The sequence below is a fragment of the Lycium ferocissimum genome, chromosome 10, assembly GCF_029784015.1.
Source record: "Lycium ferocissimum isolate CSIRO_LF1 chromosome 10, AGI_CSIRO_Lferr_CH_V1, whole genome shotgun sequence".
Classification (NCBI taxonomy): domain Eukaryota; kingdom Viridiplantae; phylum Streptophyta; class Magnoliopsida; order Solanales; family Solanaceae; genus Lycium; species Lycium ferocissimum.
In genome coordinates, this window is record NC_081351.1 from 10738079 (window position 1) to 10752814 (window position 14736).

Sequence of the window (14736 nt, forward strand, 5' to 3'; positions counted from 1 at the left end):
GAATTGTGGATTCAAAATGTAATACATATTTGTTAATTATTTGGTGATTTTTACATGTATATCTAAGTTCCGCGTGAAAAGTATTAAGTTTAGTTGAACCCGTAATTCATTCGTTACACCTGCCAGTGTTCAAATGATTGAGTTTTATGTTTTTATTCTTGATTTCAATTATTGTGGGCCACATCATTAATTTTTTATTGGAATTAATTGATACACTCTTCGGCTAAGAGTATATATATTTTGTGCCATATAACAATAGAAAATGATTTATCTGTTGCAAAATAAAAAAGTGATTTCAATTTGTTACATTATTTTCAATAATGAAATAAATTTTTTGTTATAAAATATACAGAAAAGGCTCAAATATGCCATCAAATTATCATAAATGATTCATTTATGCCACTCATCAATATTTGACTCATTTATGCCATCGAACTATCGGAAATGGCTCATTTATGCCACCAATCAATAGTTTATCGCCCGTTACTAAAATGGCTAATTCTTTACGATAAGTGAACACTTTTTTTGACCAAAAAAAAAAAATCACTAAGTAACCAATCTTTTTGATCCGGAGGGAGTATTGATTAAGGAATAACTTTGAAAGTATGTTGACGCCAACTGACAAGCAAGCATTGAGGTGCTGATTAGTGGCAATATATATCTCGTGACTCGTGAGCAAGGAAGTTGACACAGTTGGCTTCACATATAACACGGACCTCCTTTCCCTGATACTATTTGCAATTGGAGACCTTTTCTAAGACAGGCTCCTGATTTGTTCATCTTGCTATTTTGCGGTTGTCATTTTCTTTTCTATCATATCTTGATGTAATTACATCTTTTTTTAGCCTCAAAATTTAGTGAAAATAGTCTCTTTACTTCACAAAAATAGGAGAATTCCTATCCCACCTTCTTCAGATTTACTTTTGAATGTTGTTATTGTTGTTCTAAGAGAGACCCCATGTATGTAAGCAACATCATTTGTGCAATTATAGGCTTCTCAGCATCATTCTTGCTATACTTTCCAAACTTGAGGAAAAGGCAGAATACAGAGAAATTGAAGATAATAACAGAAGCATTAGAACAAGCAGAAGACAGAGTCTTAAGGTATGAAGAAAGACACGACAAGATACTAAACCAAATATGTTGTCACTATATGTCAATATATTGTAAGTCAAGAAATATTAGAGGCACTTGTAGGTGCTCGAGAGGCTATGAATGAAGCACTGGAGTTTGTTATTACTCTCAGAAATTTGCAGCTAGAATTTATCAAGTTTTACCCTTCAAGTGAAGGTGCTTCTAGGTCTGTTTGGTTATTTGAAAAATCAAGAATACAAAGGAACAATTAGCATATATCAAGAGCTACATTTTTCTTGGAAATAATTATCTTTGTTCTTTTCTTCTCTCCTTTAGTTAATCCTCACTTTAGTAGCACGAAATTACAATTCAACAGTTGGAAAATTACTAAGAGATCAAACTGATTGATATATATTATTTTCATTCTTCAATTTCGAGTTTCGAATATGATAATGCAAAACGAAAACCTCGCTCTTGCTTCATCCTCCATGATTGCCTATTTATTTGCAAGAGTTGTGAATACGTAATGAGTTGGCAGTTTGATAATCTAGAATGAATCAGTGCTCTAATAATATACTCCCTCTGTCCCAATTTATGTGATTTAGTTCGACTAGCAACGGAGTTTAAGAAAGAAAATAATACTTTTGGAACTTATGGTTTTAAAACAAGCCATATATATTTATATTCCTGTAAATCATTTCATTAAGAATAATAAAAAAATTATTAGTTAAATTATTTTTAAATATAGCAATATATCATTCCTTTTGTGATAGATTAAAAAAAAGTATATCACATAATAAATTGGGACAGGGGCAGTAGCAAAACTCAAAATCATTCTTCATGGATTCAATGGTGCATCACCAATGGATACAGTAATGTCGACATTGAATCTGAATGAATGATCATCATTAATATAATCAATGATCAGACAAAGGTCAACTATCACATTATCCACCTCATAAGGCAGATTACCTCCTTGAACAGTCTAGGCAACTACAAATTTCAACACTGCTATAGGAACTCAACAACTTGCGGATTAGTTATCAAAGTTGGAGTGAGAGACAAAAGCAAAATTATTCATCACACAGAATTTAACTCTTTGCGCTGGAGTTAAGAACTTATTAAAGAATGATAAGAGCTCAGAGGAAGCTTTTTTACTTTTGATAAGACATAATAGATAAACAAGCCTTCATTGCCTCAGCTGATAAGTATGCCCTCCAATTTTGGCTGTGCACAAGTAGGCATTTCAACTGAACACGTAAACACAAATGCTGACGTAACACATAAATTTTGGAGGTGATTAGATGATCATTTTGTAAGTTGAAATGTTCAACTGACAAAGTGAAGACAAGTTGAGGTGCCTACTTGTGCACACCCAAAGTTGGAGGGCATGTTTTCCAGCTGAGGGCAAGTTTGAGGGTCTGTTTATGTATTATGCCTTTTGATAATGGTTAACTACTCTTGAGTTTTTGGTTCTGGCATATGTATATTTCTTTTGAATGTTATTATGGATCCTAGAGGATACCCAACTCTCTCAGGCTCAATCCCTTGTAGATTCGTACCGAGACCTTTTTGTATGAGGATAAGTTATTCATCCTTCATATTTTTCAAGGTGGTTTGGACAAAAATTCAACACACCGACTATGTATTTTTGTTACTATCAATACATAGATTAGGCATTGCCTAATCCCCAACGTAATTGTGGTTTACAATAAATGGGAGAGAGAGTTGTATTTATTTATAAGAGATATATGAGTTAAATTAAGGAGCAATAGTTTGGTAAACATAAACTTTTTATAAGGATATCTTCATCTTGAGATAATTACAAATTTTTTGCTTCTACTTCTTGAAAAAGGTGGAAATTTGTACTAGTTTCTCCTCAATAGTAGAAAAACTGCTACTTTTGGTAGGATTCTTCTTTTGATTACATATATATACACTACCCTCGCACCACTTCTTTTGCTTTTAACAATGCAGGCAATGATCAACTTAACGCCAAGGAAATTTATAAATAGGACATACTATAGATTGTTATAAAAGAATAAAAACCACATGTGAATAATAGAAAGGCGACATTGATCCTAAAATCTTGTTCATTAGCCATTAGTAACACAAAAGAAACAAAAACAATATAATAGCAAAAGCAAAGACGAAACAACTACTGCATCTCTTCCTCGTGACTTGATCTTGCTGCCTCATCCTTTTTTATTTATACATAATCACGTCTCTGCAATTTCCTGCAAAAGAACACGCTAATTAAATTTACTAAGTGGTTCCCTACTCACAAATTCCAGGAATTAAATTAAAAAACAGGCCAGCTGCATCAGTTGGGAATTGAGAAGATCGTTGCATTTATTGGTAAGTTACAATTAGGCCAAACACTTCTCAACTAACTATATATAAATTTCTGAAGAATGAGATAGCTATGTATAGGGTTGTGCCATTGGAAAATTTTACTCGTATAGGGTATTTAAACCAAACAAATAAATGTATGATATGTGTTTGTAGATACATTTCTATCACTTAACAATAGTTAATTAATGAATATTTTTTGACATTAAATCACTTAACTATTGTAACTTGAGTTGGTTGCTGTAAATACTTTTTGCATACTGAAAGAGGGTGCTAAGACTGCCAAAATTTTCCTATTTCTTTTTTATTTTACTGCATGGTAAATTAAACATCAAAATATTAGCTCTATGAAACAGAGAGTGAGATTTTGAAAACTTACATGAGCATGTGAAGGAGGGTGATCCTGACTATTAAGCCAAGATGGCGGTGGCCATAAAATTTCTGCATATTCAAGAAATGATAACAGTGATCCACGTTCACCATCTTCTATCAGAAACACACCCGCGTTATTATCAAATACTCCTTTATATCTATCATCACTATCACCACATGAGTGATTAATATGGTGATCATCATAGCTAACAGTGTCGCCAATCGTGTAATCACCAATAACATCTCTAACGGCTATTGGAGAACGATCGTCACCACAACAACAACAGACACCTATGTCATCTTCACTGTCTTCATCATAAGCATACGTCCCTTCTTTTACATAGTAAATGCAGTTTCCTTTGCAGTACTCACCAAAATCGCGTGAAGAAACAGAGAAGCAACAGTCATTAACTGCAAAGAATATTTTATCACCCAAAGTATGCACTTGAAACCACACATTTTTTTCTTCATCCAGTCGGTACATTGTAATTTCAAGGTGGGTATTATCAACCAAAAACAACTGCCCTCCTGATTCCACCAATCGTTTCTTCAAGAAACCCAAATCGGATAATACTCTGGAAGCTACCTTCGTATTATTAAATGAGGAATCAAATTTCATGGTCTCTCCATCTCGATCAACAGCATAAAAATTCCCCTTGTACACAATGATATCAACGATATGGCAACCGGGGTATGCATTTTTTAACCTAGTCCACTGCTTATCCCCCGATTTCAAATAAAACTGTGACGAATCCTCACGATCAATTGCCAATAAAGAAAAACTACTATTGGCGGTTTGATCAGTCCCTACATTGTGGTTGGTAAGAAGCAAAATCTTCCTATCATAGCCTAAACCACCGAACGAAGGTTTCGAGGAATTGAAGTATTGGACATGATAAGATTTACAAACTTGAGAAACTCGAAAGTCTAGTAAATTCAATACCTTAGGCATATGATCAGGCAAAGCCTTGATAAATGTGCCGGTTAGTGGATTCAAAATCCGCAATTTTCCTTCCATTGTTTTCATAACTTTAACCAACCATCCTTTACAAGGCGAAGCGCGGTCAAGGGGTTGGAAAATATAAACAGTGCTTTCAAAGAGATGATAACCAGGCCTTTAAAAGGTTCATAAGGGTCGCCGAGGTCGAGGGGGAAGGGAATTTTGAGAGGTAAAGGCGGAGAATTCTCGAAAGGAGGGATTGAAGAACGCCATGTTGTGCAGACAGCGCGAAAGCAAAGGACGTCAATATGTGTGTCGAGGAGTTTGCCAATCATCTCGACAAGTTCTTTCGGAAGATCTGACCAAGGAATGAACTTTCTACTGCCCATAGGTTGCTGCTTGCGATGATAAAAGTATAAAACCATCCTTCTGCTTTATACATTCTGTGAAGCAGGTTAACAAGCGTCTACTATATATACATAAAAAATAATCTAACCTTGTATATATCGCGCTTGTGATGCTATATATTCTATGAAAGCGGTAGCAAACCGAGCGCTAGGTTTCCACTAACGGTTGTCAACTGAGGGGATTCTGCTCAGCCAAAATAGCTACTCCTATTTAAAGTTTGTATCCTGGTAATTATGGAAAGAGTTTAAGTTAGGTGCACCTACAAGATTTTGTACACAATCAGGTAATCTCGATGGTAAACACGGTAACTTTCACAAGTAGTAATTAATACTTACCTTTCTATTTAATTATAATTATAATATAATTTACAGGGAAAAAAACATTAAAGGCAAGTTGAATCCTATTTGTCCTCTATCCAAAATTAATTCCCAGTTGTACTGGTAATAGATTTATTTCCTTCTAATTCTGATCGCTCTTCTCGATTTTTTATCGACATCATCGGTAAAACCAAGTTATTCAACGCCTCAAACATCCTAGAATTTGTATGATGAAACAATTGTTTCAACCCTCGAATATTATGGTTTAGTGAATGTACAAACTACTAGTCCAGAAACCTTGGTCCAGCATGTTACTTTTGAAGAGTAGTAAATTATATTAACTTTAAATCTGATTCAGCTTTTATAATACTATGTAAGATAAATTTTCTATGTAATCTATATATAATATAAAGCTAGGCATAGACAAGGTGATGTGGCACCTCTCTATGGCCTAGAATGCTATTTATCTTTTTTCTCTTTTTTTTGGATTTTCTTTCATTTTAAAATCAAATGCTACTACTAAATAATTCAAAAGCCACTCTCTTAATTCTCTTAATTACACCTCTTAATTATTTTAATATACCTTTTCCTCCACCTCTCTATCCGTTTGTTTTCTTTAGCTCTCTCTAATGAAGTCATTGTAACTGTTTTCTATATAAATTCTTAATCAATAGAGCATAAGAATTCTTCTCTATTTAAGTCGGAAAGAAGAGTTGCATTTTGTTCATCCAGTTAAATTTCTTGCATATGATAGAGTGATATTGTGTTTTTTAATTCTGCCAACGAATTGAGGGAGTAATATTATTTTTGCCGGATTATTTGTTTCCCTACATTGTTGTTTTGTTTCTAATATAATTAGATTGATTTGTTTTATCACAGATCTTTCTGTTTAATTTTTTTGTTATTGCAAATTTTTTATTGTTGCATTTTTTTCCTTTCCTTACTCTAGTTAAGTCTAAGAACTATGATTCAATTAAATATGCTTCGATTTTCTTCTACCATTTATCGAAATTAATATTATGTACCCGATTTTTTTCCATTTTGTCCGCTTATAGGATGAAGACCTTAAAGGAGTTTGCTTGAGTTCTTAGGTGATTCAAGCGAGAGTAAAATATAGTTGAAAGACGGAAGAGACGAGGCAATTCTTGAGGTCTTCGTGTAATGTTATAATCTCAAAATTTATAAATGCAATTCCATACTTCATTTTCGTCTTTATGTAGATTCGTAGTAATTTTATGTTCAAAAGGAATATTGAAGAGAGATTTTATCTTTAAGATATTCGATTTCCTTAACTTTTATTTTCTTAATTATTCTCTATATATATATTAAGACAAGAATTAATTGACTAACGAAGAAATAATGGAAGAAGGAAGACAAATTAAAGGTGGTAGTAGAAATGGAAGGTAAGAAATCTGCTTATTTCATTCATTATGGTATATCCCTTAACTTTTAGTTATTATTATTTTTCCAAAATACTTCGTCGCTCTTTGAAAAAATAAAATCACAATCGCCATTTAATTTGGTAGTACATATATTTTGATGAAATAATTTAATTGTTAAACAAAATGATACGTTTTAATCATATTTTAGGTTTAAGTGATGGTTTAATGAAATAGTGGTTATTTATGATTTTATCTTCTAAAAATATCTAATTGAAATAAAATTAAAAAAAAAAAAACTTAAAATTTTCAATTTTGTTAAGAAACTAAACCACACAATTGTATTCTCAAAATTGTTATAAACTAAAAGTACAAGACAACAAGAGTATCCAAGGTGACAACCGACAAGCATGCTCTCGTGTGAGAGATATAAATGAATAATGAAATTCAAATATTTTTGAGTGTTTATTTATTTAAGAAGTATTTTCGTGAGTATATACAATAAAAGAATTGTAATTATATATTGAATTTACAATCGCTCTCCTCCACTTGGGCACGGATGAATTTGACATTTTTATGAAAAATGAGCGGTAGGGAACTAAGAAAGAAAATGAAAAACAAAGAGAAAAAAAGGAAAAGAAAACGGATATGACTAAATATATACGAGATTCTTACGATTTAATTCGAATTTCATATTATACTTTTTTCGCTTTTAATTTTGTTTTTACCTTTCATTCTTCTTTTGTTGTTGTTATTATTAGTTTAGAATGAAAAATAGAGAAAAAAAATATAAAAGTAAGTGTCAAAAAATAAACTAACATAAAATGTTAAATTTGATCTATTAGATCTGAAGTCAAAAACAGCTTTTAGATAAACAAATGTCTATAAAACTTATATGTAAGTGTACATCTTCATTTCTCTTTAAAAAAATTGCCAAGGGAAACCCACCTAAGTCTACTTTTTAATAAAGGATATTATACTATCAAAGGATGTGGTGCGGCGGATGAGGCCGCGCTTCCCTTGACCGCAGTCTAGGGTTTGAGCCTTGGATATGAAAAAATTCTAGTAAGGAGCGCTTTTGTCACACCCCAATCTTGATCGAACCACCCGACCCTTACCTAGGGCCGAGCGAACCCTCCGACTCTTATTCCAAGCGTAATTTTTTTTTCTCTAAGTCAAACACATATGACAAAGCTTACTAAAATATTCTTTCCCTTTCCGAGCAATTCGAATTTGTAATCGTATAACACTTGTGTCGTAATACAAACCGACACATTGGCCTACCAAGCCACCGACGGACTAACTCCCCGGTACCCACGACTCTGTCCGCAAAGTCTCTAACCGTAATCGTGAATCCCGGCACGTGTACTTCCGACTCGGCTACACTCCGGCCAAATGGAGCTTGCCAACTTCGCCGGAACATCCTCTATATTAACTTCAATCCGTCCGGGTGTACCGCGCGGCACGAACGCAGCCCCCGAAGAAGAGGGGTCGCACGAGCAATGTACCGAGTATGCAAGACATGAATAATAATAATACGAACAGAACGTAAGTATGAACAACAATACCATGGGATTATAGAATCATGAGATAAGAGGATAACCCGCACCTATAAGTGCCCTTGGGCGTAGTCGTGCTTTCTTGCTTTCCTTGCTTATATATATACATATATACATAGAAAAATAAAATATATCATATTGCCGAGCTACTTTTCCATTTAACCATAATATACACATCCCGCGTCCGGCATCCCGCGTCCGGGACGATATCATGTGCCATACTCCAACCGATCGGTGGATATGCGTATATAACGCTCCGCTTATCTCCATTTTCCCCGTAAATATATCGGCGTCTATAGCGCCCGGCTCTTTCATCACATACATATACTCATGTCATATACATATATCGCCGTCTATAGCGCTCCGATTCTTTTCGTCACGTGCACGTACTTATATCATATATATTTATCGTCTATAGCGCTCGATTCTCGCTATCATATGCATATACTTATATCATGTATATTTATCGTCTATATAGCGCTCTAATTTTCGTTATCATATACATGTGCGTATGTCGGGTACACGCATCAATCGGGTCATAAGACATGAATCCATGTATTTAGAATCCTTAGAATAGTCATGACCTACAATAGAATCGGGGTATCCAAAATAGTTGATATTCTCATATTTTCATTTTTATAGCAAAGTGTACCGTCTACATATCTAACGTAGGCATTTTGTTCATTTTCGGCTCCATTGTTACCGTCATAGGATCATATTCTTCACCTTAGTCAAGGAATCACCTTTGTCATGCTTATCATGGACATATGTTCTTTCTTAGCGTTATCGTTATCATGGCCATCGTAGACATATTTACATTAGGATAGCGTTGAACCTATCGTTTGATAATCGGGACAAGGACCGTGAAGTTTCCTTAGGATTCTACTCCAAAACAAGCCAAATGAAACAATAAGGAAAATCCGGAGCAATGGGCCCACCTCGGGTCAAATGAGGCGGCGCACACAATTTACGTGTAAGACGTTTCAGACATTGCTTATGTGAGATTTAAGGTAATCGGTCTCATTTATGCAAGTTCTAAAGGTCTAAGAAGTTTTCCAACATTTCGCACCACTTCTAGTTCAATCTTCTTTTGAATGAATAGTAGCGAATTTCAATCAATTTCGAGGAAAGGAATGGTCCCCGAGGCCCGTATCCAACTTAGTACGTCTAAGACATGCCATAGAAAGAAGGGTGAAGCCTTACATACCTCTTTCCGCTCCTTTTGCTATTCCAAAGTCACGTCGCAATCCCGTCAAAATCTGCAAATTGGTCATATTTACCAAACTCTTATTAGGATTCTTAGAGTTAGTCTTAGAAACACTTGGCTACCGAAATTTCAAAAGATTTCCTCCGTAAATATACCATGCCACCAAGTTTAACTTGGCCGATTTCAATCAACAACAATCCGGGAATTCAACCCGGCCAAACCAACAATCATCACAACATTATCAATGCTCAATTCACAACATGTCCAATACATTCCAACCCAAATCTTCCAATTGCCACAAGAACTCCAACAATACATTTATTTCTTTCAAACTCATAAACTATATCAACAATTCCATACATTTACAACACTATTTCCATGAATTCAAGAAAAGCGCATTAAGATCTCATTAACTCTTAAATCAGCCCACATAATTACGACTTCCATTTGAGTCATCAAACCTTCATTTTCATCACACAATTCACAACAAACAACAACCAAAATACTAAATAAAATTTCATTCGTTCCTTGTTTCCAAACAGCCCAACCATTTTCAACATCAACACCATGCTATATGAAATTTATTCATTCTTTTCCATACAATACAACTTACATACACGGCCAACACAACCCATATATCATGCACTATGCCATAGTACTTACGTTTTCATAACTTCCATTCATTTCCATCATAAAATACATGCCAACAACAACTAACATTCCATATCAACATTGATTCATCATTCACACATCCACACGGCTAGCATGCAACATACACGACCACATCCATAGCTCCCATATTTCATGCTTTTCATTCGTTTCTCTATACAACAACATATACCAAGCATTCACAAAACATAAAGGAAGATTATTTCTTACCTTTTTGCTTAACTTCCCCTCACTTGGCTAGGCTCCAAACTTGCTCAACCAAGGCTTTGCTTGTTTCAACGACTCTCCCATGTTGTAGAGGTCCTCCCAATTGCTTGGAAAACTTGAAGAAAATATTTTTCTCCTTCACCTTATCTTGGCCATGGTTGGCCGTGACCTCCTCCTCTCTTCACCTTTTTTTTTTTTTTTCTTTGCTCTCTCTTTGTCTTCCACTCTCTTAACTTAAAAGATGACCATACTTATATATATATACACATTAAATGCATGTGAGGGGCACATGTCCCCCCCCCCCCCTCCTCTCTAGATTTCTCTTTTCTTTTCCTTTAATTTCTAGAGATTTCTTTTCTTTTTCCTTGAATTTTTCCTAAAAGATGACTTATCCTTTTTTCTTTTTCTCTTCTTTTTTTTTTTCGGCCACATGGCCTTTTTCAAGACATTTCTTGAATAATCGTGAAATGACCATTTTGCCCCTAGCCTTTTTCAATATTTCCATAAACTATTTTGCAATTTTCCTTTTCCGCCCTTGACCTATCTCAACATTTCCTTACTAACAATATTCGTAAACAATATTCATAACCCACTTGTTCCTTAAAATAATTTTTGAGAATGGTCTCGCCTTTAACTTTCCACGACGACTTTGGAATTTCCAAACGTTCAATATACGGGCTATAACAGCTTTCCCCCAAATGGGACCCTATGCAGTGTAAATCTGGATATAGTTGGACTCCAATGGATGAAATGGGAAACAAAAAAAGATATTATAAATTTTATTTAATATAAAATTAATTACTATATGTATGTACATAAGAAATTTACTATATTCTATCTTGAGAAAATTAATAATAGGATCAATTATATCCTTTACATATTAATGTCATAGTTGTTCCGCGCGAAGCGCGGGCTACTTCACTAATTTGTAAGAAATCTGAAGCTTAAGATTTTGCGCGTGCATAGAGCTAAAATAACAACAATTTGACATTTAGCTAATTGCTAGGAAGGCCTTTCCATTGGATCTCCTTTCTATCTCCCTTCCTTTTTTTGCTATCTCTGATTCTCTCGCCGGAACGCTTTTGTTTGTGCATCCCAAAGGGCATGTTTGTGCTTTCTTTAGTGACGGTAAAATTAGTTCACGAGAATACGATATATCTAGAATATAATTTTCTCATATTTGGTTGGTTAAAATATCTTGGAAAACATTTTCTCTAGAAAAACAAACTCTTTGAAAATGAAGAAAATAATTTCCTTTATGAAAGTAGGAAAAACAAGTTTTACAAATGACCTTGCAAGTTCTCATTATCTCCTCTCCACCCACCCAATACTCCCAACCCCTACCCCTCGACCTTGCCACACCCCGCCACCCCTGAACCCCCACTCCCCACCCCATACACGACCTACACCACCCAAACTACCCCCACCCCCTCCTATACCCTATATATATATATATATATATATATATATATATATATATATATATATATATATATATATGAAAATAGTAACTTTCAAAAATAGCAACTTTACAAAAGTAGCTGCTTTTTAAAAATTTTACTTGCGAAAAGTAGCTACTTTTCAAATATAGTCGTTTTGCAAAACTAGTCACGCAAGAAAATAGTCACTTTTAGAAAATAACCACTTTGTGAAAGTAAATACTTTTTAAAAATAGTCACTTTGTGAAAGTAGTCAATTTTTATAAATAGTCATTTTGTGAAAGTAGTTACTTAAAAAAACTACCTACCTACTTTGCAAAAGTAGCTATTTTTTAAAATAGCCTTATTGTGAAAGTATTAAAATAATCATTTTTGCAATGTACCCTTTCTAAGATAGTGACCACTTTTGTAAAGTAGCCATTTTAAAAGTGACATAAAATGGCTACTTTTTTAAAGTGGCCATCTTTTGAGAAATGACAAAAAAGTTGCTATTTTTGCAAATTAGCATTTTCGGTCGTTTTGCAAGAAATACATTTTGCAAAAATATTCATTTTTTGTAACATTTCAAAAAATGGCCAATTTACAAAAATGTGTCACTTTTAAAAAATAGCCAATTTGCAAACATAGTCACTTTTTTGGGTTGTCTTTCAAAGTGCAAAGTAGTCATTTTTTTTGTTGTTTTAGAAAAAGACCACTTGCAAAGGTATGCACATATTTGGTTATCTTATAATATAATAATAGCCACTTTGTGAAAGAGCATATTTTCAAAATGCGGGGGGGGGGGGGGGGGGTAGTAGGAAGGTTGGAATGGGGAGCGGGGGGGGGGTAGAAGTTGGAGGGTTGGAGGTGCGTGTGGTTAGGAGGTTGGATTGGTAGTTCCGTCAAACCAACAACAACATACCCAATGAATCCCACAATGTGGGGTCTGGTATTTTCATCAAACCAAACATTAAAAAAATGTTTTCCATATCCAACCAAACATAAGAAAGTAAGTAGGAAAACACTTATTTTTCAAAAAATCATTTTCTACGAAAACATTTTCCACCATACCAAACACACCCCTAGTCAATAAATGCATGAATTTATTTGTACATAAATTTTTAGCACTTAATTATGGTTAATTAACATGCATTCTTACCTTATTAAATAACTAGTAAATATGTGGTTACAAATATTTTTTCTTACAAATATAAAAATGACATAAAAAGAAAATTATTGTAGATAATTAAAATTAAACATTACATACAAATAAAATTATTATACATAAGTAAAATGAAGGTATATACATTAATATTTACATGTAGTTTAAATCATTTGTTTCTATCAAGAAAATGGATTTTTACAATGTAAATGCACAAAAAGTATAACAAACATCTGAAAAGAAAAAAATATGGAGAAAAAAAGAAAGAAAAACAGAAGAGAATAAGAATATAATACATGTTTGTTAGTCTTGAACCTCTTTATTTTAAAATAAATAAATGACCCAACAACCTGGCATTAACAAAATGAATAGGGAAAAAAGAAGAAAGAAAAAATAAACAGAAAATAATTTTACTCTAAGAAACGACTAAGATGTATGGTCATTTAAAAGACTGTCAAAATTTCTTAAAAACCATCTTGATCCAATCGATTTGCAATTTTATGCCTTGTTAACTTATGCAAATTTATTCTTTTTATTGCACTGTACCTGCATAGTCATCATCAACATCATTTATTATATATATATTTCTTTCCAATAAAACTTCATGCATGATATGAAGCTCCAGATGTATTAGTGTCTTCTAATTAACAATAATTTAAAAATTAGGGAAAAACCCGTAGGAAAGGGAATGTTAAAAATAAGTAATTATCGAAGAATAAATTACAACTTTATATATATACTCATTTGGGAAGTTGAATTGGTGTAGTTATATTACTTTTCCGGCACAAAATATGAGCAAAGGTAATTTTCATCTTTATTTTTTTTTTTTTTTTTTTTTTTTTTTTTTTCATTATGGACAATAGAAATTTGAATAGTCCCTTAGCATCTGGTTCATTAGCTAGAATTTAAGGAGATCATTTTGTTACACTAATTGTATGAGCCTAGAATTTACGGAGATTTTTTTATTAAATTGTAATTGAACCATTATGATTGTGGAAGCTGTTAAACTCTTCTTTTTGCGAGGAAGAAATAATTAAATATATATCTAATAGGCAAAATAAGAAGAAAAAGTAGCCAAAAAAGAAAAAAAAAGAGAAATCACTTTCTTGGCCTAATAAAGATGCCGCATCACATTTTTATTTTGTAGCTTTATATAGATTTTTTTCTTATTCTTGAACATATATATTTTTTATATATATAAATATAATATAAAATACAAGTTAACAGTTTCAACTCAGAGATATTCATTAAACTTATATTTCCAAAAACGAAGCTAAAAACTCAAACCAAACCATAATCTATGAAAATGTAAAGTACAATAACAACATCACACTAAAAAAAAAAAAAAAAAAAAAAAAAAAACTCTATTACATCATAATATTTTTCCTAAAAGAATCAATAATATTTTTCTCCAATTTTCATCATTCAAAAATATTAAACTTTGCTAAATATTTAATTATAGGTGAAATTACTATTTTCGTTTTATATATCCTTTAATATATATATATATATATATATATATATATATATATATATATATATATATATATATATATATATGTGTGTGTGTGTGTATATATATTTTTATACTTGATTTTATATAATATATATATGATAAATGTCGTAAATAACATAATATATATATATTTAAAATATATCCTTAATCTAAGAA

The 14736-nt window shown here is 32.8% G+C and overlaps 1 pseudogene; it reads right to left on the reverse strand.

Annotated features, from left to right (window-relative positions):
- Positions 1–1912: 1912 nt before the first annotated feature.
- On the reverse strand, positions 1913–5163 carry LOC132034597 (F-box protein SKIP23-like; annotated as a pseudogene).
- Between the last annotated feature and the right edge of the window lie 9573 nt (positions 5164–14736).